Source organism: Ischnura elegans, chromosome 1, assembly GCF_921293095.1.
Source record: "Ischnura elegans chromosome 1, ioIscEleg1.1, whole genome shotgun sequence".
NCBI classification, from domain to species: domain Eukaryota; kingdom Metazoa; phylum Arthropoda; class Insecta; order Odonata; family Coenagrionidae; genus Ischnura; species Ischnura elegans.
In genome coordinates, this window is record NC_060246.1 from 73,191,252 (window position 1) to 73,219,035 (window position 27,784).

A 27,784-nucleotide genomic window follows, 5' to 3' on the forward strand; every position below is an offset into this window, starting at 1 on the left:
GAGTACCCATAATCTCATCCAGTGTATTCAATTACAACGATAGTTAAGTAGCCTCCACCTCATTCCATGTACGTCCTACACACCATATTCACCATGGTACTTGGGCATGTTGATCTGGGTTCTAGTTACTTGACCACCCAGACGAATACTTGATTAGGCAGCGGTACTCATGAATTGCATGCTGTATGCTGGTGATTGTTCACTGCCTGCTAAACACTCTACATCTACATATAGATAATAGCCTGCGAGCCACCTCTAGTGTGTTTGGAAGGGGGTGATCAATCACCAGCATGCAGCATGCAATTGGACTCCCACATGCACACCACAAGGTCCAAAAAACGTCACGTATACTAACAAATTATACTACCATATGCTATTAGAAATAATAATAACATTAAGAAACATGCATTAAGTTTTACATAGTAGGCTACACTACAAATCATGCAATCTATTTACGAGTTCTATTGCTGCCGTTATAATCTCTGTGAGCCTAGATGTGGCTCACATGGATGTAATGTAGATGTAGTCATCCAGATCACCGCGTAACGTTCGTCGAGGTAATGGAGAGGTCACGGAGGCAAGCAAGTATCCTCCTAAGTTCCGGAAGTATTAGTCCACCTGTCATGGTATTTATTTATTCGTCTGAATGCTCAGACATGCAAGCAAGCGCTGAAAAGGTACTGAGATCTGCAAACTTGTCTGACAAATTCGAGAAACTATCTGCTTACCTATCGAGTAGTAGTATTCTAGTTCTTTTGCTTCTCCTACTCGAGGGGATTTGAAGCTAATCGAATAAAGAGTGAGGCTCATCTGACACCCGCGTAAAGATTGGCATGAAATCCATATTTTCGGAATATTAAATGCATGCGGACTTATTCTCGAACAGAAATCCGATTGAAAATATGAGGCGTGTCGCTGTTCAGAGCCGCCGCAGCGCTCCCTGCACAAATCATCAAATCGAATATCTAAGAAAAAATCTGCGGGCAAAAATTTGCATATTCATTCTTCAGAGTATTTCGAGTTGTCTCCCACAGATATCCATGTTTACATATTTAATGGAAGTACTCCTCATATGCAGGCTAAATATTCGCCACGCCCATTTGCAATTCGTATCGCGAGATGAATCAGGGGTCAGCATGCTTGCTTGAAAATAGCTGCTGTCGATGGGCGCCATTAAGGTTAGTTCTTCATCACGGAGCCCGCGTGCCGGCGTGCCACTGGTACACTTAACGATCTTGCCAGCAAGAACCATGTTTTCCCCCTCTCTGGCTTCAGTGCTAGTTATGTTAAGATCATCAACGATCTTTTATTGTCCTTGGTGGTCTTGAGTCCCTTAGCACAAAGGATAAGAATTCAAGCATAGTGCTCGGATGGGATATCCAGTCATCCTGAAGAGTCGCCCTGAAGCCTACGTATTAAATCGCGCTAGAATTTATACCTCTTACTTTCATTGCGCGATGCATTTCGTGATTTTAATGTGAGTGCAGTAGATTGACTGCTGGGCTACTGCCCGAATGATTCCTGGTTCAATTTTTGGTGCACAGAATACTGGTATACGTTCACTTAAAAACCATACGATGATTTTTTCGGTTAAAGCTTTATGCTTCATCGCGAATGTCCTAGAGAAAGGAGGAACCCGGGCTATCATGAAGGCCTTGATTTGCGCTCGTCATTTAGCACAGGGTAAACTTTACTTTCAGTTATTCAACCAACCTACGAGTTGAAACTCTGAGTGAGTGATTGGCATACTACTGTGCGAGAAACGAAGTATGTAACATGGTTCAGGGTAGATATACATTGGGCCTGTAGACATATATTTTTAAATTTGCAGAATGATGTAGTTCTCAACGACTGTAATAATCTTCATTACTTCTAATATTTTAATTTAGCTAAACGATATGCAAAAATGTTCTGTAGTTTGCATATGTAAAAGTAGCATCACACTCGGTCCTATTTTATTTTATCACCCTCATAAAGTTATCAGCATTAAAAATAATTGCAATGCTGGTTATATAATTGCTTATTTATTACATATTTTTCTTTGGACAACCTGGTGAAAATTGCGAAGAAAATGATCAAAGGCCACCGAGAAGTAAGTGAGGTAACACTGCTGAATGGCTCGTTGCGAACTGACTCAAAGCGAAAACAGTTAATAGTTTTATTTCACGCTTTTACGAAGGACTTCCTTGGGCGAATGTAGGGGACAGTGCACTGAGAAAAAAAAATCATTCGAAATTTATGGTGCCAACATCCAGTGCTTAGGAATCAATTTCTAGTATCGACAGTCATTTATATGTGTGATGTTAAAATTACGGATAAATACGTTTAATTAGGGTGAAGGCGAAACAATTAGCACCATTCCTCTAATCATTCCACCATTGACGATACATTCGGCGAGTGACGCACGCGGCTTTATATTTTCGGCGTCTGGCGTCCTCGTCTCCCTTGAGTAACAATCGCTGCATCTGGTAATAAAATAATGAAAGAGAAAGTCATGAAGGGAAATCAGATGTATATTCATTCCCCACATATTCTTCTTCTTCATCTACATCCACATCCATCTGATACAGTGGCGTAGCGAGAAGGGAGGTCCGGGGGGTCCACACCCCCCTTCCACCCGCGAAATATAAAAGCACAATTACTTTTTTTCATAAAAGAAAAAATGATAATATCGAAAAATCATAAATTTTTATTAGATGTCTTTGAAAAAGGAAGTTTTTCGATTATGAATAGTGTTAAAAATTGTTTAAAACATTCTACTTGGTACCCTGTTTTTCAACCCCCCCCCCCCTCTTTTTGGACCCCTCGGAACAAATTTCCTGGCTACCCCACTGATCTGACCCCCACTGAACGTCCGAGCCATCTTTATGGTGAATAGCAGGCGTTATTTCTCCCCTTCATGCTCTTAGCTACATGTTGGTGCCATCAAAATTGCACGTGCATTGAATAAATTCAAGAGCAGTTTATTCTCCGACGAAGTTTGCCATATCTTACGAACGCCAACATACTGCGGTAGATCAGATCATATAAATAAAATAAGGGAGATAGACTCTAGAACAGATAGATTCGGAATGTCGTTTTTTCCACGATCAATAAGAGACTACGACGGCTGCGTTAGAACTCACAAATATATTATATGACTTGTAGTGTAGCCTTCTAACTTATGTATTCCTTAATGCATGTTTCTTAATTTTCTTTATTTCTAACTTATTTCTAACGGCATGTTTTGTGTGTTCTAGCTTTATTGGGAGATAAGTAGTTAGCAATTTTTGCCTTTGCATGAATGAGTTAGTATAATTTGTTTGTATGCGTAGCATTTTCATAACCGTATGGTGAGCATGAGGAAATCCTCTTGCATGCTGCATGCTGATGATTGATCACCCCCTGCCAAACACCGTGGTCGTTCGTTACAATTAATTCAAATATTTTTCGTCTCCTTAAATTCCCCAACTCATTTACTTTTCCACGAGGAAACCGTTTTCAGCACATTGAACGCGTTGTAAAAGACTTGGACCAGCACTTTAGGGTCCCAGACTGTTACTTTCTGCCTACCAGCTCACCTTAGAGTAATACACTGGATGACTCAAGGCAGAGAATTGGTCTCTTTTTTATCTTCGAAATACGAGCAGAGGTTGCCCGAACGACGAGGCCATGAGGGTTGAAGGGTATTACGTAGTGGTCGATAGGTTAGCAGATGTAGGGGCTCGAAGGGTCTTATGTAGTTGTAGATGTAGACAAGGCTACTCTCTCACCGAGAATGCACCATTCACTTCGCTACTTACTTTTTTGGACCGTGTGGTGTGCATGTGCGAGTCATATTGCACGCTGGTTATTAATAAACCCCTGCCAAACACCTTAGATGTGGCTCTCCGGGTATTAATTACACGAAGATAACGACAGTACTTGGGCCCAGATCGACATGCATCAGAAACTTAGGGAACGCAATAAAAGCCGTATTAATGTCGACCATTTAATACCACTGGTCGCATTAATCGGTGACACTCAGTAACTACAATGACTAAGTGACTGAAATGTCTATCGAATGTCCACTTTTTTATATCACACTGAATTCTGTGACTGTCTTTTATCGTTCTCGGGGAGAATGAATACTTGAACCTCTCCTTTCTCGACTCCAGTTCTCCGTATTCTGATGTTATACGCCAAAATGCAGTGCACAACACCAGTCCTGACAAATTTTCGTTACAATTAATTCAAAAACTTTTCGTCACCTATATTTTCCCAACTCATTAACCTTTCGAATTAGAAACGAGTTTCAGCCCATTGAACGCCACGTGAAAGACTTGGAGGAGCACTTTATGGTCCCAGACTGTTACTTCCTGTCTGTCCGCTCACCTGGGAGCAATACACCAGGTGATTCAAGGCAGAGAATAGGCCTCCTTTTTATCTTCGAAATACGAACTGAGGTCGCCCCAATAACAACGCCATGAGGACCAGCATCGCCTACTGCCAGCTGACATACAATTTTTATGCCCCTAGCATGTGCTGAATGCATGCATTTGGTTTACGAGCAGATGCTGTAGCTATTGAACTGATCAGTATTTAAAAATTCTCAACTAGAAGTGAGTGTTTACTCTCTCTGTATTCCAGCAGTATATTGTATTCAAATGAAATTAAATCGAGTTTAAACTTTATTTATTTCACTAAACAATTTTATGTTTTCAAAAGAAATTTTCAATCGCATGAAAATAGATGAACCAACGTGGTGAAATTACACATAGGATTAATGGTTATGAAAAATTTCATGCACATACAGTTTGTTTGACCAAGTCCCTAATTATTTCAGTAATTGCTGATCGCTTCGTTCGATTGTCCGTCATAGCTACCACGGTAATATTGAGATAAGTTGAGCCTGGATCGAATCGGTTAGCTACGCACTTAAAAGAGATTCATCGACACTGTTCCCTATTCTCCCGCTAGATTTCATTCTTCAAAGTGGTATCATTATTAGCTTTACCGATTCAATCCGTAGAATTTTCTTTCGGATCCTTATTATGATTTACTAATGATTGATAGAAACACGTTAGACATTGTTAAAATTTGCCGACTTTTGAATATTAACGGAACCCTAAAATGCCGACTTCAACGTATAAGATTATTAATGACATTATTTATCAACTCTAAACGACGAATAATTAAGTTCTCTTCATTTTCTCCTCCTTCATATTCATCCTTTATCGCTTTTTTCATTATCTATGTCCTTAATTATCTAAATGAGAAATTTTTACTTATTGATTCGCGTAAGCAATGAATAACTCGAAAACTTGGCGGGACAAATTACTTAAATATGAATTTTTTGGGCTAAGGGATACCGACCCCTGATCGATATTTTCCTTATAATCACCTAAAGAATTACATAACGGTTGAGCACTTAGAAGTCAGTTATAGCACTTAGAAGACAAACAACAGTCACATTATCTCCTCACGATCCTATCCTCTAATATCATATTATAAACTAAAACTTCCTGGCAGTTTTTCACCAATACTTCAATTTTATTTACACCACCTGTTTCAATACATTTTGCATTATCGTCAGGTCTTGAATATACTACCTGCTATGTAACACCTAACTATGATACACCTAACTATGACATAAGAGTTAGAACGCGTGCAAAGAAGAGCTGCCAGGTATGTGAAAGGTCGTTACGATAGTCTTATTAGTGTAACTGACCTCTTAGATAAACTCGGTTGGAATCTCTGTCGGACCGTAGATTGAAAAATAGACTAAACCTTTTAGATAAATTCAAGAGCAGTGTCTTTTCTGACGAAGTTAACCATATCTTGAGGACGCCAACGTACTACGGAAGATCAGATCATATAAACAAAATAAGAGAGATAGATTGCAGAACAGACAGATTCCGAATGTCATTTTTTCCACGATCGATAAGAGATTATAACGGCAGCAATAGAACTCGTAAATAGATTGCATGACTTGTAGTGTAGCCTACTAACCTATGTAAAACTTAATGCATGTTTCTGAATTTCTATTCTATATTCTATTTCTAACAGCATATAGTAGTATAGTTTGTTATTATACGGGACGTTTTTTGGACGGTGTGGTGTGCATGTGGGAGTCCAAATGCATGCTGCATGCTGATGATTGATCACCCCCTGCCAAACACCCTAGAGGTGGCTCGCAGGGTATTATGTAGATGTAGATGTAGATACAAAATCTCTTGATATCGGTTGTGTCGAAAAAGATACAGTATTTGTGGAGAATCGCTTTAAGTTTTATTTTACTACTTATATGTTGTAAACCTCCCAGACTTGGCCTGTAGCAGCTCCCTCCCACTCTCTACTCGATCACCCTAATGGACCACACTGATGATCATTATTTAGGTATTAACCTTGCTTCTTGAGTGCCCAACGCATGAGTATATGCATTCTCCGCCTCCCTCCCCTGACCATCACCCCCCCCCCCACCTCCTCCTGGCAAGGATAGAGGGATGGGTGGGCAGGTGCGGGGTGATGGAGGAAAGGGATGGCCTGTTGGCAAGCGCCCTTGGGCCCACTTGGGACGTGGTCGGGTTCTATGGAGGTGAGTATGGAAGAGTTTTCGGGGGGGGGGGAGATAAGGGAGGGTCCGGAAAAAGTGCCTTCCTGAGTCCACCATCGGAATACGAATCAGCTGGGGAGGGTCGCCTCGCAACGTACCTTATGTTGGTATCATCAGTGCTGGGAAAAGAAATTGCTCGCGAAGACTGATATGAACATGCTGAGCACACATGGGACTCCATGATCCTATTGGGTTTTCGGCGTGTTGAATCGGTGGCTACCTGCATACAGCACCGAGGAAGCAATCTCTAGTGTGGCAGACAGGGTTTAAGCTTCCCATCATGCACTATTCTGCGCACAACCACTCCTGATGCTACTAAAGTACGCATTCCTGCGTATAAGGATGTGGGTATGTTCCATTATATTTCGACTACTGATTTCTCGACTTTTGATTGAAATCTGGTGAATTCGAATATAGATAGACTAATTAGATAGACTAATTCGATTAATATTAAGAGATAAAAATGCATAGTTATCTAATCATTATGATACCTTGCAGCTTGGTTAGTTTACACATATCTGTTGTGGTCTTTTTTCGACCAGGAATAATTAATGATTTCAAAATGTCTTGAAATTTCATGCTGATATTTGCATAGTTTTGGGAATTTTGATTTTCATAATTTTTCCTGTAATATTTCATGTATCATGAGGTAATATTCAGGTGGAAGAATGCTACGAGAGATAGGTTGAATTGTGTCGTGTGCTCAATATCCTCAGCTAAGATGCTAATTTGCTGAACCAAATTATTTTAATGGATCTTGCCATCTCCTAGTATAACAACTATTTCGTTGAGCATTTTGGCACCTGAAAAAATTTCATTTTGCCATAGACACCTACATCTATACAACCAAATTGAACATGTATTACGGAATTGTACGTGATTGATGGGAGGTGAACCCACACATGCAATTAACCCATGCATGCACTCATTTCGATAGCACCAGCCACGCCACGACATGTGGTGTAGTGTATTTTGGGTCTAAAAAATTCACTCGATACCGAGCACCCTAGAGGGGATATCAGGGTTCGATGGATATTTAGATTCCTTTTTCTCTAAAACAAAAATTGTTAACAGTCGATGAGATCATCGAACCTCCACGAGGCAAAAATAGCTTACTGCAAAAGGGTATAAGTAGATTTATTTTCATTCGGAAAGAAATGTGTCGTGACAGATACTTTTGGGAGAAAGGAGACAGCTCGACAGCACATTTTGGAGGCGGTGAAGCTGGAAGGATGGTGGAATGAGTGGAAACGAGAGTTTAGTGGGAGGGATAAGTCACAGCCTCAACACGAGCTAGGTCTTGGCGACTATGTTCGCGGTTCTGCGAATTCTTTCACGTTATCTCTGTGAGAGGGTGTGGTGAACTTAGGTCTGTCCCATTTGGTCCTGAAGATCCTTGCTAACAACGGCAGTGGGTATACCCCAAGTTGAATGGACTTCCTTTCATCTGTACTACCTTCGGTGTGTCCTATCTTTCCCTGGGAAATGGGTTAAGGGTATAGAAATGGGGGCTAACGACCTGGCCACAGAAACCTAGAAGGTCCCGGCTAAAATGGTGCTTCCGGAGATCCCTCTAAGAATATGGTCATGTTTCTATGGAGGCCTTGGAAAGCCTTCGTTACGGAGTTCACTCCTGCGTGCTTAATGCTGACTTTTCATTGTAGGTGCGAAAAGAGTTAAGAGGACCGTTAAGAGAGACCGTTGTCTGGTAAGCAAGCGCGTTGAAAACATACCTATGGTCAATTTAAGGTTTTTGCTTAGAACCAGAAAAATGTTCCTCTGGCGATCTTTTCCAAAGATCGCCAGAGAGGAACATTTTTCATTGGGGTATAGCAAGTATATTTTCCTTTGGAGAATTGACTTCCACCTTAACATTTCCGGTTTTTCCAACCCCTGCAGATTCATAGATCCAGTAGATTATAATGGGAATCAATGTGTGGGAGTTGATTTATAATGGGAAACTCAAACCTTCCAAAAATGTCGCTTTCAATGTAGGTACTACCTATGCAATGAAATGGAGACAATAATTTCATCGTATAATTTTACACGGCTGATGGTTATATTCTGACAAGACCTTATGAAATCAATTCGCAGTGTGATTGATTGCAAGAATACGGTTTCTTCTATTTCTTATATTTTAATTAAATATATCAACTTTAATTTAACTCTTCAGATTTTTAAAGAAGAATAATACATTAATTGCATCTAGTCTAAAGTTTTTGTTGATGTAGAGTTTGCTGTAAGTCAATAACGGTTGAGATCTCTTATAAAAAAATTTATTAATAAAAAAATACATTCTTATGGTCATGCCCAAATACCACGAAGTAATCTCGGTGATCATGAAATTTATTAGAATTTTAATTTGCTATTTCAGAAGTAATATATATTTAAACTTCTTAACTATACACCGGGTTAAATTAGATCACTTTAAATTCACCGACCAATTACTGACTCATGAAATTGGGGGTATTGCCCTCCCTATAATTAGAAGTACATCAGCAGAAATCTTCTCGTTACCATTCATGTAATGATTTCAGCAAATTAATTGCTTCGTTAAAGGTCTTCTTCCCATTCGTTTCACGCGTAAATTAAACAGTTGAACGGTCGCAATTGTAATTCAAGCAATCCCGAGCATATAATAATATAGCCAAGGAGCTAATACGTTTCTTAAGAATAGTTACATGAAAAGCACTATGAAATGGTTCTATGTCGTGGGTTTTCCAGCGTAGATGTTAGGCTCAGTAGCTCCAAGGTCGAAGTAATGTCAATTTTAGTCTAAGGTATTTTAATTATAATACAATAAAGATTTTATATCACTTATGGCTATCAATACGTTACTTGATGCAGAATAACGTTGTGATTTGCACCTATCGAAGCGTGAAATGCCCAACAGTACTAACTAGATCTCCATGTACTCAATGAGTATCAGTGTTTGTAAAATATACCATTACTGCTATTTTAACAGCTTCTTAACCATTTTGTTATTTATGGTTCAGGGCAGTGGCGGATCCAGGATAGGGACAAGGGAGGGGCTAAGTGTGGGTTAAAATTCCAGCAGTAGTGACGGTCGGAAAAAATTACCATTCTATCTAGTGTAAATTGGATACCCAAGGGGGGGCTATAGCCCCTTAGTCCCCCCCTGGGTATCCAATTAGCTATAACACCCCCCCCCCCATAGATCTTCCTCTGGTTCAGGGTATGAAGATTTTTGCTACTACAAGTTGGCACTAGCATTAAAGATGTGGCTTACGGAGTAAATCTTCGTAGTTCCTTCATATCCACCTTACAAGTGTTTGGGGATGTTGTTCCCAGGACTTCTAATTTATCATTACTCCTCAGGTTTTTTCATGTATGTGCTTGATTAAGACATACATTTGACTTTACTGTATTGTAACTGGAAAAGTGCAATATGACCCGTAGAGCATGATGAGTAAAAAAACCCACTCCCTGCCAAACATCCTTGAGATGTTATCCAGACTACCATGTAGAAACTAGATGTAGATGCACCTATTATGTTTCACATCGATTCTGAAGCCATCGAAAAATTACGTGCTTTCATGCAACTAGGGTGTCCACTCGCTCATCACTCCCTATTTTAACACGACAGAAAAGCATATTGAACGATGGAAACATTTCGGGACAGCATACGTTCGCTGATGGCGACTCAGGCGCTCTTCGCGTGCTCTTAGCAATGCTGGCGATGAAACCAGGCGTGGAGAACTCGAATTACCCAGGAAAAAACATAAAATTATTGCCGTGCCATGAATATTGCAACCATCTCTCGACGTCCTCAAAGCCAAACCAACACCGAATTTACAATGGCCGAGAGAGGAGAAATCCAGCGGGCGCGAGTGGGTGGGAAAGGAGAAGAACAATGACTTCTGGTGTGTTGGCCCTCAAAGAAGGCCCCACCCCTCCCCCGCTGCGACCCCCTTCCCCCACCCTACCCCCACCCACCATTTCCCTCCCGCCGCACGCGAGCTGCAAACCGTCCCGCCGCTAACACCCCATCCCACTCGCCTCACCACACCACACCGTCTCCGCGAAGAAAAGCCGAAAATATTCCGAGGGACCTCAGTGTACGGCGAGTTGTTTCGACTGAGGAACGAAATAAATGTCTAGTTTGAAAATTTATCACCGTAATGAGCTCTTCTGCTTGTGCTTTATTGCCAATTAGTCAACAATACATCTTCATCTGCATCATACCCCACGAGCCACTTTCATGGTGTTTGGCAGCGGGTGATCAATCACCATCATGCAGCATGCAAGAGGATTCCCACATGCACACCACACGAACATTAAAATGTAATGCATACTACCAAGTTTTACATACAAATTCACGCAATGGCAAAACTTGCCAACTATTCATGAAGGAAAACCAGGACATGAAAGAACAGACTGTTAGCAATACTTAAAAAATTCAGAGAAACGTGCATTAAGGGATCCATAAGTAATTAGGCTACAATACAAGTCATCTAATCCATTTGTGAGTTCTAACGATGCCGTTGTAGTCTCTTGTTGATCGTGGAAAAAAAGACATTCTGAATCCATCTGTTCTACAGCTTATCTCCCTTATTTCACGTATGTGAATACTGAGCTTTCCCCGTGATATATTTTGAGAAATGCATCAATTAAAAAATCCGGATTTTGTATCGGCTCGTTTCGTTACAATTGCTCTTGGATTGAAAAAATGTATGTATACATATATTCCAATTTAAATATACTTTTTTCCGTTTAAGAGTAAAATGTTATGCCTAAAGCCATCATCAAGATATAGTGCATTAAGTCGTGATAAAAATGAAATCTTGGCTTATTTCCGTACTTCGTCATGAGTAATTGACGAATGAGTACTCTAAATGAAGTCAAATTTCCGCAGTAGAATCTTAAAGTCACAGTTAACCTTATTTGTTAAAGAAAATGGTGCTTTAATTGCCTCAAGTGACTGTAAAAATGATGTAAACTATTTAAATTAAATGCATTGACTTTCCTGCAGTCTGTACTCTATTGTCACTACTCAGCGTTGATGGAAGACCAAATTATTAACAATCATCATCACCAATTTTTTCACAATGTTAAGCAGCGATTTAGGGAGCTGCTACGCTGACAACAAAAGTAAAAGGTGGTGAAAATATTTTAAGAGGAAAAAAGATTGGGTCAATCCGCGCCTGGGTTGATGCTCACCAGATGGTAAAATCCAAAGGGAATGAAGCAATAGCATTAAATAATGTACCTCCCACTCCACCTAGCATGAGTGGTCAATGTCACGGGGTTTAAGTACGGCATCTGTATGGGTGTGTGCGGTCCCGTATTTTCCACGGCTTCTCCGAGCCTTGCCTCGTCTCCTCCCCCGCAGACGAGGACGGCAAAAAAAATATTGTCATCTCTTTTTTTCTCTTTAGTTTCTTTTAGTTTTATTTCCATGCCCGCGGAGACGTGTCGGTCATCGTAAAAACGGGCGAGGTGTGCGCATCTGTGTTGGCGGCGGGAGTGAGTCCCCAAGGAGCAGGCCTGAAGAGTTTCACGTGTTGGGCAATTGTTCGTCTCTCGCCTCTGTCGTCGGGGTTTCCGTCGCTCGGAGTTGCCACGGTTGTAGCTCGGCCGCGTCTTCGGGAGGCTTCAAGCCATTAGCTGTGCTCGTTTCATCCTCGGCTCGGAAAGATTTCTCTCTCTCTCTCTCTCTCTCTGCCACACACGCACTCCGTGGCAAGTTAGCAGCGTAGTCCGTGCGTGTAGATCAGCGGTTCCCGACCGGTGGGTATGCGTACCCCTTGGGGGTACGCCGAAAATAATCGGTAATGGGGGACAGTGGCGCAGCGAGGATGGGGGGATTTGGGGGATGAACCTCCCCCCCTGAGCTCAGAGAAATATTTAAGTTTAAAACATTTTACTTAATTGGATTAGGATTACTTATAGAATAGTGTAAGGATTAATCAAATATCCCTCAGAAAGCCGTAAAACTCGCCATTTTGAAACATTAAACTAAAAATTTTTCTGGAGGAGGGACCCCGCAAATCCCGCTTACCCTGGCGGGTATGCAATACCCCAACACCCCTTAGTATTAGTTGCGCCTGAACCCCTCGCCCTAGCCTTGATTCTTAGCTGCACCCCTGATGGGGGACGCCAGGAACTATGTATCTCTTAGCCAGGAAATGTGAATACATATTATATGGAGTATTTAAAACAAAGTTTCTATTCATAAAATATTTATAACTGAAAGTGCCACCTACCCGTAGTGAAATTATGTAATAAAATGTGCGCGTTACATTTTTTGGGGGAATTAGTGATGTACATTCAGAGGGGTACGAGAGGAAAAAAGGTTGGGAACCGCTGATGTAGATTATAGAAGAGAAACTCTCCATTTTCCGGGTTTTCACCGCGTTGTTTGTTAGAGGTTGACTATAGTTTCACCGGGATTCCACCAGATGTCTTCAGGTCGAAGTGTACTTCCAGGCGTCTTCAGGTGGAATTGCAAACAACAAAGCGAAAACCTGGAAGATGGAGAGATCCACGAATCAAGAACGCCACGGAAAAATACGAGCCAACATAGAAGAAAATAATTATAATACCACTTTAGTGGGGCGGGGTTGAGACTATGAAGCCTTTTCTTCCACCCAATTCCACGTCATGGAACTGCTACTGAATATTAAGAAAGATCTACATTAAGTGAATTAAAATAGTGCATTTTAATTACCGTTAAAGATAAGAAAGATTGATAGCGTTAAGGAACATGGCAAAGCAAAGAATTACGAACGTACAAAATATGAAAACCTATTCATACAGCGCAAAATAGTAAAATAATACGGGGAATAATATTTTAATTTGTGGTAAAAAACCTAAGGATTTTAATTGACATGATGATAGTGGAATTTGCCGAAAATATTGGTAATATTTTGTTAAAATAAAAGTGAAATGTTCATAAAGAAAATCGCAGAAAAGAATTAGTGGGAGATGTTAAATATTTTTTTATGATTTTGTTATCAGTGCATTAGTCAATGCAGGACTAGTCGAATTTTTACCTTTGGGACTGAAGCCGGCACATCGGCTACCGGCACCCACTCTCTATCGTTCCCTACGAAAGCGGCCGATACCGGTAGCGAATTTCCGGAAAAAAATCACTCTCGTGATGGTTATATTGCGTGGATGTCGTAAGACATTACGTCCAAGAGGTGGATCAATTTTAATAGGGGGGAAGCAGCCATGCGAGGCCGTTCACCAATTCACTCGTGGGTCTGGCTGGTGATGGGCGTTCCTGCGCCGCTTGAGAGCTGGAATTCGGAAACTTTGAACACTTTAGAAAGCTCTCTTTCTTTTTTTGGAGTAGCCGAATGTGAATTTCTCTCAAGGGGACGGACAAAATTCAAATTTTAACTTCCGCCTATACCGCAAGTTCCCGCGGAGCACGCTAGCTACACCGCTTCCCTCTTTAAATCAGCTACCCGTTGCTCGGATATATTTGACAAAGATTGTTGTAGACTTGAAATGGTCATGATTGAAATCTAAATGAATAGATATGAATAATGAATCAGGTAGAAATAGTTTCCACGAGGTGTCCTTTTTACGTTTTTTCTGACCTCGCTTTATTGTTGCAATGTAAGTTTATTTTTTTGTACCATATTGTGGATTCTAAAATCGCCATGAATTTCAGCGTGGGGAAACAGGATTATTTGTAATGTAACAAGTACTTTTCAGAAGGAAGTCCGTTCCGTTTTTATCAGGCTTCATTTTATTATATAATATAATCTTACATTTCCAGTAGAAGTCAAAATGTTGCCTTTGATTTCTCCTCCACTTCAGATTCTTCAGTACGTAGAAGTTACTGGAATGTAATTTTATCGCGAAACCATAATAAATAATCACAATATCAGAAAAGAGAAAAAGAATTTTAAGAAAAAAATTTCTATGGCAAAAAATTAGCTCAGGTTTATTAGTACTTAATAAAGAATCACAGACCCCCGCAAAGACCATTCCGCTGTATTTCTCATGCTTGGATTTAATTCAAGTTATTACTACACTGGTAGTATTAAAAGGTCCATTACCGTGGTTGCCTGATGCAAGAAACCGTACCCACCAAGTGAGAGCGATTTGGTTACAATGGGGATGTGGATGCATATTGTCTGAACAGCTTTTATTACCTCCATTCGTATTCACAAAAAGTGCGAAAGTACAAACTGATCATTGAACCTTAACGCTACATTTTCGCCTTTATTTTTCCCCATGCTTTTATAGTTAACAATGAGAACACTTGCAGGCCATCTTCCTTTGCGTTCTTCGCGCATGCAATTTTTTTTATTTCGCGAGTGCAGGATTGGCGATGAAGTATTTCGATACCATTGTCTCACCCGCATGTGAGAGGAGGGGGGGGGGGTGAGATGTAACGGTTCCTCGTGTCCAATTTTTCGCGGCTCGATTTCTCTTCCCATCATTTCATACCAGCGATCGCTACCGCGTTCTTGTTGCGTGGCGGTTGCCTCTGCATTATATCTCATCCTTAGGCGACAAACACACTTCGTAGAGAACACCATTCTATTCTGATCAACCGCATCTCAGAGTGCCTCTGCACTGTGCCTGCTGCTGCTAGCTACGGTGAAGTTACAACACCGAGTCTAATAATAATAAATAATTAATTAATTAATCAATGCCCGTTTGCAGGTCACCTCAAGGTAATCATTTTATCACTCGCCGACTCGACTCATCAAAATTTGTTACCCCCCATCTATTTCTGTATGTGGGGCGGATAATGATTATAGCGATTCATGCGATTCGTGAACTTGTCATTCGTGTAGTGCCGTGAGTTATTACGGGCTGGGAATCCAATCAGTATCTACTGTCGGCGTCAAAATGATGTGCCGCTGTACTTTGAAAATTTATATCTGGACTTCAGTGCATGCCATGATGATGAATAATACGTCATTTTGAAGGAAATTTTATTCTCAATTCTCATTTATTTTTTTATGAAACATTGAAAAATATAGATACACCAGTGCAATAAATTACTCCGCGCACCATAAAATTAGCCGTTTTGCCAACTTCATGAACTTTGTAGCTCAACCTAGGGAAAACTATTACGTTTACAACATTCATCTTCCACAGTGAGTTGCAAACATTAATTCAGATTAATAAAATGGCTTTTGCGTATTTTTATAACGCATATTTTGTTGTAAAATAACTAAAATGTTTAAACACTATCTAGGCCTACAGTTTACCAAGAAATAAAAAATAAAATTGATAGAAACACTTCTTAATTTATTTGCAATTTTTCCATTACTCGTTTATATACACGCAGTTGCTTCGTACATTTATCAGAATACTGTTTTCACTCGCTGCGTTTTTTCTTAAGACCTCTGGATAATTATTGATCATGCACGAACCCAATTACACAACCAAGAATGTTTTCACCAGCCATGAACTGTTCGTTGCGCTTCAAATATTTTCAAAGCATAAATATCATTACATTTTTCGGCTGCAATTATTGCTTGTTACGTAACCTTTGCTGAGAAAGCAAGTAAGTCTTGCGATTGGCACCACTGAGCAAACCCACGCGTGATCATTTGATAAAAAAATCAACTAATTACCTGCTCTACCAGACGGACTACCTAATTAAGGTCCCCCAGTGGCAGTTTTTATGGCCCTTATCTTTCGCTGTGAAAATGACATTTCTAACCTGTCCTTCCCGCTATCTATCCTCCCTTTTGTTATGCCCTTGAAGTAATCCATGGGTTTAATTCGGCTATCTCAACGCGTTTATTTATTCTATCATATCGTTGGCAAATAAACGTAGCATCATGGCTTCAGGGCCCGTGTAATTCTGTATTCTCATCACCTGAGTAAGATAATTCTGACCTTGGAGTTTTTTTGAGATTTCATATTGCATGTGGACCAAATATTTCTTTAATAAATCCTAACGAGCAGTGAAATTTAGGCTTTGGTGATTGTATTTAATATTTCGATGTTCTCTTTATGTGGATTTTGCCGATTGTTGAACCTGCCTATTTCTTCGACTGAAATCTTAGTATTTCTCGTGATTAAGTGTGTTTCGAGTGTGACGATTCTCGTGATTCGAGTGCCATTTCTTCATTTTCATTTTTTCAAGACCTATATGCAAAGCATGAATTTTCCGTATCCTCTTGATCTGGTTCACGTTGCGTTTGGCATTTACGGAAACATTCATTCTCACATTGGCTGTGGTCGTTTATATCTTATGGAAAAATGCGCACAGTGGTCATCTGTTAAACAAAATTTTGTCGTTTTTAATGGATATCTCTTTGAATTTACAAATTTTAAATTTAAGTATTTCGCTCTGATTACTCAAGGCTATCAGGCTTACCCCTCAGCGTGTAAGGTCAGTACGTTTATCCTTGTCATCCAGGTACCTCGATTTATCTGTGACACATCACCATCTCGCAGAAACTTTTTTATGGCCAAAAGTACTCAGTTTTAGTGTGTTTAGGGGTAAAATTTTAGAGGTTGATTATTAATGTTGTTTTACTAATTTTCTCAGGATTATATGAGACATTGCTGTTCATAACAAAGCAAACACGAATGTATAGTTCCGTCAGTTTGCGCTACATTCAACTCAAATAAGCGTTCCTTTCGCTTAAAACGAGTGACTACGATAAAATTATAGCTCAGCCCCAACACTCATTCTGTGTTTAACCATAATTTAGCGTTAGCAAGCAAGCCACCTCAAGTGTAGCAGACTGGTATCTGGTACACAGCAGGTGAACACTTTCTGTCAAGGTAGTAAGCATTCAGACGTAAATTATTAAGGCTGAATATACGATTTTAGTATCCCATATGTTTTGAGAGCGGGCCTAGGTCAAACTATCCTCGTGTTTTTTATGGTCAGGCAGTTTTAACTGAACTGCACTTTAGCTACGATATTTTTGGGTATTAAATAAACTATACTACTGAATAAGATGAAATTTTCTTCTTTCATATCACTAATTTTATAAATAGTGGTAGGTTATTCCAACCAAATTCGATCAGGTTGACTGCCCTTTGGTTGGCCTATTTATATCGTATTTGGCAAACCATCTTCATTGTATTGCGAAACAAAAACCTCAGTCTCTATATAATACAAGAAACGGTTTTCTTTTTGTACTCAATTGAAGATGATTTGCCAAAATGAGTGGAATCGGTTACGCAAGGGGTAAATTGTGCCAATTTTCTGGTTGAATTTTGGTGGAATGACTCTTATATCAAATTTTTATTCGTGAAGTATATCATACATTTTAACAAATATCTTTTTAAAAAAGTGGAAAATTTCACTATTTCATCTTATTTGCCAGCAGATGATGGAATAGTTCCATTACATCGATCTAATTGCTAAGTCTAAAATACTAAGTTTTTCTCTCTCTTTATAATATTCCATGTATTCCCACTAAAAAATACAAAGGTCGAAATCTTTCCCAGTTTAACTAACCTAACTTCAGCTGATCTAGGCATATCGCGATCGCAATCCCATCTAATGAAATTCATTGATCAGGACAAGTACTCCAAAATTAGACGTGTGTGCTGTACGAACCCCTTACAATCGAGGGCGAACCCCGGATCATAACTAGGGGGGGGGGCAATCCATGGTCTAGGAGGGGGGCAAGCCAAGTTGTGATATTTTTGCATGGAAATGGTGAATGAAACCAATATTTTAAGAAAATTATAGCAGCGCTTTATTAGTTTGAGATTATTTCCTTGAAATAATAGTTTCATTTTGGCTACATATATCATACCAATACGTATCATTTTTCGTGGGTTTGAAGAAAATTTGTTGAATACTTTCGTTTCTATTCAGTACTGATTTTGCTTAAAGACTTTTGCGATTTTTGCTTCTGAGGGGGGGGCAGCTGCCCCCCCCCCCCTGCCCCTCGCTGGGTACGTCCATGCTCACAATCACTTCAGGATGAGCTTACCAAGAGTATGAAGGTTGTTGATGTCGACGTTTCCCATCAAATTATAAGCCTCTAGCGTTTCATTCATCCCACTCAGGTTCGTGCAGCACTGGCGGAAGCGGTCTCGAGGATCGCCGGAGTCATTTTTCGCATCGCGTGCGGTCCTTTCCTGGCAATTCCCGGTCCTCTCCTCAATTCCGCCCTCCAATTCTCCCCAATCCACCCCAATTTCGCCCACCCACTCCTTCTCAGCTCTCCTTTCCTTCCTTCCCACCCGTTTCCGGTGACCCTTTGAGAGAGAGCGAGCACATTTACCCACCTGGCCCTTTTCCTTTAATAGGTAAAGTAACCTGCGCTACGCTGCGTAACGTTTTTTGAATCGTGCGGTGTGCATGTGGGAATCCAATTGCATGCTGCTTGCATGGTGATTGATCACCCCCAGGGATGCCGACTCGCAAAAAATATTTGGGGGGCCCAAACCGGGGATCTTGCCGCGGGAAATTTTATAAGTAGTGAGTTATAAGTTTTTTAAGCATTTTAAAAGAGTCACATAGTCAACATTAGAACCCTGATAACTCGAATCTCGATATCTGGACAATCCGGGGAAAATTGACAAGCCTGACACATTTTTTCCTCGCACACATAACGAATTTTTGAGGGGGCTCGGGCCCCCTTAGGCCCCATGGAGTGCGCGCCACTGATCACCCCCTGCCAAACACCCTAGAGGTGGCTCGCAGGGTATTATGTAGATGTAGATGTACCATTGCCTCGTCCAACAAAACTATTTTATGATAAGTATTTATAGTTACTGTGTACATATTTTGGTTGAATAAATAATAATATAATCGCATATAAAATATGAGGACTTGGGCCAAAAACTTAGATAATTTTTTTAGAATTTATTCGCGCGGGTTACCATTTTCATAATTACGTTGAGCAACGAACAGTATTCACGAAACAGCCATCTTTTATGGGGCTTCGATTCGTTAAAAAAAAAGCAATCTGTTGTAGTTCCTGTCGCATATTTTAATCATTCGGTGAACATTGCATATCAATTAAATTACATTTATTTACATTAAAGGACAAAAGTACTTACATTAATTCAGTAATTTGTCAAGTGCTTTACAACGTTCATGAGGCCGAAGCAGTGTTCCAGTCCAGATAGTGCCAAAAAAGATAACGAGTTCTTCGTGTAGTTGTGTTTCGCTTTGTTTTTTAGTCCTATAGCATCATTGCAGGGTATGTTTATTATGTTTACGGTTGTTCCTACTTAGGCTTCCTACTTTACTAAAAGGTTCAAACTCTTCAAGCCACCATGAAAAATGCGTTGGTCGTGTTTTTTCCGCATTTTCCCTGTTTTCACATGACTTGCATAGTCGGATTCCACCAATGCTGCAGTGTTGTTCATTTTGCGTCTGCTTATTATCAAACTACCCACCCCATCGGCCCTGATGACTGAAAGTGATTCAATTTCGCGAATGCGATCTTCATTTCATGTGATTTATAATAGGCCTAAAATCTACTTGCTTATACCTCGCACGCTCTTTCGTTTATGTTGCTTTCATTGGATTCACTACGATGAAATACACGAGAAGTCTTGGGTGGTAGCTTTTAGTGCACATAACATAAGACTTTTGAGAATAGTAATCGTATCCAGGGGAAGGATAAATTTTTATTCGATTATTATACAAGCGAAGAAGTGTTTCGAATATATTTTTAAAGCACCTGCTCCATTTAAAATCAGCATCTAAAGCTAAATTATAAGGAATTATTTATATTGCAGGTGTTCCATTGAAAAATTTTCCAAACTTATGGAAAGTTGGAGATTTCTATCCAGATTATAACGTTTGTATTCAAACATTTAGCCTCAATATTCTGTTGTAGAGGTGATACCAGAATAAAAATGTCAATCAACTCACACAACAGTTTTCTCTTAAACGTTGAATCAAATTCTGTAACCCTTGAAGAGATCTAAAAGTTGAATGAATGATTTATGCGGATTAATATCTCCATGCAGTGATAGCAGTTATGTTTATGGAGGCTCATTCTCGATGCAGCAAACGAATATTTCGATTATACGTGCGCCTCCGTGATAACTGTGATACATACTGAAGAGAAACAGTCACTTTTATTATGACTCCGTATTAATTAAATCATTACAGCTTTCCTTTCATCTGATGAATAAGTCTTAAAAGCGCGTCCATCAGCATCATCTCCCGGCTTTAATGCAGATTGTTCCGTTGACACACCACCTTTTACATTCGACCCACTTACTTGAAATTTGGTTACAGCTCCTACTCCCAGTAGAGCATGGAGTTATGTTTAAATTAACATATATCTTTTACGGAAAATATACTCATTCATTGTTTGCAATAAATTAGCATTAATTAATCCGGAAATTCGCCAAAAATATGCCCAAGCTTCATCAGTTTTTCTGGCTTTAGGAAATATAAGAGACTTCGTTCGTTATCAAGTCTTTAGGCGAAATCCGGGAAAAAATTAGAATAGATGTTAATTATATATGCCTAAATCCAATCCTGAGCGGACTTCAAGGACAATTCCAAGATCCTATGGATTAGAAGTCAAGACATGTGTTTAATGAGCAGGTGGTAAGGCCAAACCGTCCGCTCATTATCTCCCCACGCCTCGTTACTATTCCTTCTCTTCGCATACTGCTCGTTCTTTCATTGTGACTTGGTGTCCTGGATAATATTTTATCGTAATTTACTTGCGTACGGCATTTGCGCAGGTGATTTCATGATATCCACTTATTTCCCCTGTTCCTTCTGCGAAAGGGACATGTGTGTATAGAAATTAATTCTCCTGTAAGTATCCATGTCGCATACGAATGAATGAAATGAAATCTAGATCCATTGAATCAGAAACTGATGCATACCGAAACTTTTATTTTAGTAAAGTCTGGGTGAATACGGAAGCGACCTCGAGGGTGCGCTTCGTTTGATTAATTTTACATTTACGCGCTCCATGGAAATAAGAGTATTTATTCCGTTATAAGAAAAAGTATTAATCCGTCAAATTATCTAGTTTTGGTGAATATTATACCAGCAGTTACTATAAATCTGTAAAATAATCTTTATGTAATTATGCTTTTAACTGACACAAAGATAAGAGGCATTACAAGGTAGGAAGCCCTTTCACATCAGTGTGCTATGTGTTAAACAACAACCCATGAGTTGAATTGATGACCCATGATAACCCATGAGTAGTGCATTGATGCGGTTTTTAAGGAAAGTAACAGGGTGAGAATTTTAGCATATAATGAGATGGCTTGAGCCTCAAAATTTGAGATAAAAATCCAGGTCTATTTTTAATACTTTTGGCAATGGTTTACTTTCAATTGCTGTTCTATTAGGGGATCGTGATAGTTTACAGGCCACTTACCTAGGTATATTCCTCGTGGTAGAGTAATTTGTAACGTTAAAAATAAAACATTTTCAATGCTTTATTTTTAATGTTACAATGTTAATGCTGTAACGAAACCATGGTCGAGATAAATAAAACACCATGTGGAAAAAGCAAGTTTTTTATTCCTTCAAAGGATGTCCACCAAGTCACGCCCGCTACTATTACTTATGTAAATGGAAGGTTTTCGTAGAGAACGTGGGGATGGGGCAATACGCAAATACATACATGGCTATGCAGATGCATGTGTAATAGGGTGGTTTCCTATTATTTTTTTATTGCCTTAATCGAAAGATTATTACTCCTGGAGTACATATTTCGCGCTTTTAGATTTTTAAATGACAACATCTATTTTTCGCGATTAAATGAAAAGTGAAAATTTTCAAGCGCGCGAAAACGCGACGCTTAAGTATGAATGTCGGGAAATATCTCCGTACGTCGTATTTCTGGTTCCCCCTCCCGCCCGGTGAGGTGACCTTGAGGCGAGGCTTAGCTCTGATACGTCGCAGGATGCTAGCGGATAGCTGAGTACCTTGCTGAACGGTAGCGCTTGGCTTAAAAAAGGTTTATTAATACCTTATCAAACGAAGAAAACTTTCCGACATTAGCCAGTTTTAATAGGTGATTATTAAGACATGTTTCCCTGAGCTCTGTGCCTCATGCTTGCATTGGTAACCTCAGACGATGCATAACTCCTATCCTCTCGTGTAGAAACTAGGTCCCTGTGACGTCATGCGGAGTGGAATCGCATGGGCGCCAATCTGGCCTTTTTCAAATGAGGATAAAATTTGACCCTTGCCATTCGTCTAAACCGGTATTTCAAAAACCAAATAATTTGTGTATTATGAATACACTAATGGTGGGTAACGAATCGCAATCAATGCCTTTCGTTTTCTTTGATGAAGGAAACTACCCTATTGTGTATGGTGTTATAATACGTATGCTATATTGCGAACAATATGATTATGTTAGGAAATTATCCGTGAATGAAGGAGAATAAAGAATGTAACTCCAACTTCAAGAAATCCTTGTGTAGGCTTTCGCGGTGTGGTGAAGATTCAGCGGAGAATTTTACGGTATATGCACCGCATGTTCATAGGCGACAGTTCCGACAGACACTCCCACCGACCTAAAGAAGTCAGCTGCAATGCCGGCAAAACTGTCGTCTACAAGATTGAGACACGCGCTGCACAACCCGTAAACCTCCGCAGAATCGATTTTAAGGTTCTAAAATGATAGTGGTAATCGTGGTGGTAGTGATGACTGTGACGGCTTGTGTTTAGGGAACCTGGTGTGGAAAGATGTTAGCACCATTATTACTTTCAATCCTCTACCCCTTGTTCTCAAGAAAACTTCACTGCCCTTGATTTGAGTGTCTCGGCATTTGATGAGCGAGCACCGTGACTACGTCCAGAAGCGTAGTCAGAACGATGTGTTGCGGGGCGGGGGGGGGGGCACGACCCGGAGGACCGGAGGGTGGGAAAATGTGATTATTTATATCTCTAGAAATCACATTTTATGCTATTCTAGCACTTAAAATTACGCAATTGATGGGTCCTCGGGAAGCTGTTTTGCTTTACCATACTAGGTTATAAAATACATTGGTTAATTTAGGGTAAAAAATACATTTTCTTTGTTTGGGGGGGTACGTGCCCCCTCTACTCCCTGCTGGCTACGCCACTGACTACGTCTACAACACGCCAACTTCTCTCCTAATAACTCAGTTTCTTCCATGAATGAAAGCATATCCCTTCCTTTGCATGTCTTGCTTGCGATAATGTTCAAGATCCACACGGAATGAGGCCACCTGCCGAAAATTATAGGACGATGAGCAGGAGGGAAGGACCGCACTCTTTCATCCGAAAGTTCCTTTGCATTGAAAACCCACACGCTCTCATCTCCAACTGCACTCTTTGAGGTTTCCTGGCCGGCCATTATCTCTGCATTTGTGAACTTTATGGACGAGATGGACGATAGCCAGGGTGCATGATGGAGGTAGTTCAACATAAATGTTGTTTGGAGTAGGTGAGGGTAGAGCTCACCCTATACAAACCCACAATGGTGTGAGTTTTTCGCATATTATGGGTAAGCGGTGGGTTCCTTTCCCTGAGCCACCTCGCACATTGAGGATTTGTATACGCCGATGGCCGAGGGCTCACTTATTCACCAACGCAACGATCCAACCCGAAGGTTGGCTGGGATAGGTGGGGGTAGAGCTTATCCCAAACTAAGTCTGAGGGGTATGAATTTCTAACATTCATCCCATGTGCCATCTTTCCTTATATATATTGCTCACCTTTTGGATCAACTCAATCGGCAAGCAGCTAAAATTAATCAATCGCTCACGCTCCGTATTCATTGCAATCGTAAGGCAACGTACACTGCAGCAGTCACTGTTCACGCGATGAAATTGTACTCTTGTCGTATCATAGCTTGCCGATCTCCGACTGACCTCCAACCTGAAATTCTTTCTCCCTTTATGAATGGGTCTTTCCGGTTTGATGATATCTCTCAATATTTCCACTCCGCAAGCTACCTGGTACTATTCGCAGTGTCCTTCTATAATGCACAGAACTTTAAATTTCCTTTCATTAATTGCCCAATGAGGCTTCTTTTGTAAAATACCTTTGCACTACCCTATGGCTCAAGCTCCGTTCCCTTGACTTCTTCGCTGCATGAAAAATTTCCATCCCTTTGATACAACATATTTCAATACCTATAATCTTTTTTGTTTTTATATTATTTTGGCTGTCTTATTGTTTGTAGAGTATGGTTCATATTATTAATTTATGACTCCCATTGAAAAGCTGTATAATCCATCGTACGGAACAACTAAATTATCATTGTTCAACGGTGGAGTTACCTGCCTTATTTGTAGCTGTTACTTGAATATTGACCTGGTTTTGGTATTTCTTAAGTGCCCTTGGTATGATTTCTTGTCGCTTCGTTGTTTTTCATGTTTCATTCGCTTCCCGAAACAAACAAAAAGATGAACTGAAATATCTGCGAGTTGATTTGAACTTTTTATATTTTTTGTAAAGCAAAAACTCAAAATTTACCTCAATAACATAGAAAAAGAATAGCCAATCGTTTGCACTGGCATTATTTCTTATTATTTATTTCATTTTTTAAACGTTAATATAAATTTGTTTATCTTACTTGATTGGCGATGATATTATTCGAAACTTATCATTTTATTTTCATAATGTTTTAATTTATTTTTGGACGTAAATCATTATTTTTTTATATTTCGCTTATGAGTGGTTGTGTAGGAACCAGAAGGGTGGTTGGGTTTGTCGACGAGGAAATAGATTATCCGTGAAGCATGCTTTTGTTGCCAAAATAATATTAAATCTGAAATTTTAAAACACTGAAGAGCTGTATTTTTCTAGCCTAAAATGTGGCTAATTTTTTAAATGTATTTCAGGTTCACCCGCAATGAGGAACTTGAGGCCTGGGAGTGAGGTGGTGTCGGGGAAGGTGATTTGACTCCAGGATGCACGCAAGGCGATAAGAGGAGATAATCTCGCAGCAGTTGGCACCATTGAGGTCCGCCCATGGCATGAGCAGCGAGCCGACAAGGGGCCTTAGCCGTTCGATTCTTTAGATTGGTATCCCCAGGAGGGAAATCTTCGAGTATTTATATTCACCCTATCTGGTCGGGGTGGAAGGTTTCCTTTCGTTCACCATTATCACGAATATCACGTCCAGTGCAAGGCCTTGTGCTCCGGAGGCTCCCTTATCATTTTCTGCTTCCTCGCCGACCGGGGCCGCACCAAGGCGCCGATTTCGTCTCGCTATGCAGACACTGGTAAGGAAATACTTATCAAAGGGCAACCAGTGAGGGATAGTTTCAAGAGAGACGGTGGAATAGACTCAAATAGTTTCCTACACACACTGCAATGAAATACAGTAAAACCCGCTTTTAACGATTACGCACGTAACAAAATCCCGCCTATGGCGAGGTGAGTTCCCGGTCCTTTGGACATTCCTATTATCGCCAAAGTTAATTTCCCCGCTATTAACGTGTTCGGATGATACAAAATCCCCGATATTACGAACTATTATTTGGTCCATTGAGGTGTTATTTCCTATTCTTTAAAGAAAATACGGCCATCTTGGCTACATAAACGTTCCTTACCTTGCACCTATTTCCTTTCAAAATTAGTCATATTATTAATTTAAAAAATTGAAAAACAAATAAATTAAAAGTTGTTTAAAAATTTCAAAATTTTTAGAAGAATTGCTGTGCCTTTTGTTTTGGCTGCGCTTTTGGTGATTTGAAGACAACAGATACTGGCATAAGCAACTTCTTTTGCCTTTTCTGTGGAGGATAAAGAAATTAACTTCGACTAAATAAAAATCAAATTGAAATAATAAAGTAAGAAAACAACTAATAATTTATGATGAATGAGACCATCGTATAGACGTGTAAATGTATGTGGTGTAAATTTATTCAGGATTCAAAGTTTTATCTTTTACTTAAGAAGCCCCAGAACTAGTGTTTTAATGTTTTTTTAAATATCACTTTTTAAATCTCCTTTTAGATGTATGAAATTATAACTCTGTTGTTTTGAAAATTTTCTTGAATTCAAAGCTGTCTTCGGATGGAAGTTTTTTTGGCTAACTAATTTGCCGTCTTACACAGACAACAAGCGAGGGATAAAATCCCGGAAGATGTTAATGAGAACAACAAACTCCACGGACAACTTAGACTCAATGCTTACTTGCCGCCATTCATGGTCATCCTTATGTAAAAGGGAATTACGTGGTGGCGATGACATTGGCAATCGTGTCAGAAATAAGTAATGGGATAATTATGTCTAAGCACATTCAACGTTGAAGTTCACCTGCTCAAAGGAATAAAAAGCTTTCTCTTTGATACTCTTGAGCAGGCTCGAGGAAAAAAAAATTGTCGGGTAAATTGACCTCGTAGCTATATGTAAACATTTTAATTCTCATTGCTGCATGTAGGCTATTGCCTGGTGGTAACATAATAATTAAAATGAATGAATTAAAAGCCTACCTTCCTTAGAGAAAAGAAAAGGTACAGAAAATACACATATGCGATACTTAAAATACACTAATACGAATATCACACTATAAAAAATTAAAATTGAACCAAATAATCCACTTTCCAACGCTCCCTAATTAACCGCGATGACATCAAGCAAGAATTGGGGGATACTTATTCCTACAAAAAATAGTATTTGTGTGGAAGATCTTCGAAGTTCCTTCAGGTAGGTCATTCCCCTCCTTTATTCCTCTATGCAGGAACGATTCATTCAAAATATCCGTTTTCTACTTCTTGAACTTAATTTAAAAATTTTGATCGTTCCTCCCTATGTAGCAGGGAGAGTCCAGCTTTTGACCTATTTCCTTCCAGGTCCGCTCTTTTATAAACACTTTTTAGACCCCACATATGGCTCTCCTTAATTTCAATGGTTTCCATCCCACACGCCCTAGAATAGTTGTGACACTGTCCCCCTCTTAAGCCTCCCTTAAGTATACCTCGGTGCTTTTTCCCACCACCTAATCAATATGCATTCCCCATTCTGGTTTGGATGTAAAATTAGCCCCCGAATATTTACAATCGGTGTCGTTGTAAATATTCTCCCCAAGCAAGATATACGACATATTATCCTTGTTTCTCCTTCTCGAGGACGTTATTTTTTGCATTTTCTCTTACAACCATTTATTTTATGGGCCATTATCCATGTGGATAACTAATTGAGGTCATTTGAAGGTAACATTGGTCTTCACTGTTTTTGGCCCCTCGGTAGGTTATGCAACCATCCTCAAAATGATATATTTTGGAGTCAACTCCCCAACTGTATATCATTAATGAATATTAAAAACAATTGCGGACCCAATACGCTTCCTTGCGGGACCTCTGTGATCT

The 27,784-nt window shown here is 39.8% G+C and overlaps 1 long non-coding RNA gene across 1 annotated transcript in view; it reads left to right on the top strand.

Moving 5' to 3' along the window:
- Nucleotides 1-25,572, top strand: part of LOC124163419 — a 170,524-nt gene extending 144,952 nt beyond the window's left edge. Inside the window, exon 5 of the long non-coding RNA XR_006865769.1 lies at nucleotides 25,310-25,572. This is a non-coding gene — a long non-coding RNA (uncharacterized LOC124163419). The remainder of the gene's footprint in view (nucleotides 1-25,309) is intronic.
- Nucleotides 25,573-27,784: the final 2,212 nt, after the last annotated feature.